The sequence below is a fragment of the Formica exsecta genome, unplaced genomic scaffold (assembly GCF_003651465.1).
Source record: "Formica exsecta isolate Colony F162 unplaced genomic scaffold, ASM365146v1 scaffold1460, whole genome shotgun sequence".
Lineage (NCBI taxonomy): Eukaryota > Metazoa > Arthropoda > Insecta > Hymenoptera > Formicidae > Formica > Formica exsecta.
The window spans coordinates 9,228-10,613 of NW_021848790.1; the positions used below are offsets into that span (position 1 = coordinate 9,228).

At 31.1% G+C, this 1,386-nt stretch overlaps 1 pseudogene; it reads left to right on the forward strand.

Annotated features, from left to right (window-relative positions):
- Positions 1–364: 364 nt before the first annotated feature.
- LOC115246298 lies at positions 365–1,361 on the forward strand (annotated as a pseudogene).
- The last annotated feature ends 25 nt before the right edge of the window (positions 1,362–1,386 follow it).

Genomic DNA, 1,386 nt, shown 5'->3' on the forward strand with positions numbered 1-1,386 from the left:
ACAAATCAATTAGTAAAAAAAAATAATTGTTTTTAAGAAAAAGTATGTAATTATTTATAATGTATTTTTTTTAACAATTATTCGTTTTTTTTTGCCGATTAGAAACTGATAAATTTCTGTTTATGACTTTTTTATGTCAGATTATTGTAAGTGCCTTAAAAATCGTGGCGACCGTTACGAGGACCACCCTGTATATACATATAATGTATTATTACATATTCTGTGTGTGTACATACACACACATAATTTTGAAATAATACATTTTTTTTTTCGATTATATCGATTGGAAAAAATAAACTGGATTAGATTGTAACTTATAGCGTCTTCTATTGGGAAAAACTCGCTTGCACTGACAGCACTGAGTGTTTGAAGCGTATTTCATTGGTAGTATTAGTGAGCATGTTCTGAGTGCTGCACATTTCATTGGGAGTGCAAAATGCTTTCAGTGCGCACTGAGTGCGGTAAAAGTGACCCCGAGTTTAGAGGCCGGGGCCACCTCAGTGTTACACTGTTTGAATTTGACACTGTTCACTGCTGTGACAAGAAATATGGACTTATTTTTAGCAAGCGAATTTTTAGAATCTTCGTCTTCATCAAGTGAAGATGAAATTCTGTTACTTGTTGCAAACACGAAAAATGTGAACCTAAAAATTATGAATTATGTGGATACTATTCACTTAAAGACCGATGATCAGGTTATAATATTTGATTTTTCAAGGTTATATTTTTATTTTTATTTTGCGATTGTGTAATTTTATAATTTAATTTTTGTCAGTTTCGGCGTGATTTTCGATTGCAAAGAAATACTTGTTCCATGTTGATTAAAAATTTTCAAAATAATGAAATATATATAGCGTACTGCAGAGAAGATCATGGTGGTACCCGAATTTCTGCAGAAATTCACATTTTATCATTTGTATGGTTAGTAAGTTTTTAATTACAAATAGGATTTCTCTGTACTATAAAATATGATATAAAAATGTGGACTATGTTATTATAGGTATGCTGCTAATAAATGTGCTATGAGAGATGTCGCCGAAAGATTCGGTGTTGGAGAATCAACTTTCTTCAGGATAATGAATCGAGTGATGGATTATTTACTGAACCTTGCAGCAGAAGTGATTACATTTCCGATTACAGATGATGAAAAAAAATCTGCTGCGAAGAATTTTTATAAAGTAAAATTTATAAACTATACATATATGCAACTATGATATTTCCTGTTTAATTTGTGAAGTTTAACTTTTATTTTTTTATCCATTTACTTTTAGATATCTGGATTCTCAAATACACTTGGTTGCATTGATGGTACGTCAATTCATGTTAGAACGCCTGCTCATAAAATCAACCTACGTAAATAGGCACGATCTCCCTTCAATAACTCTG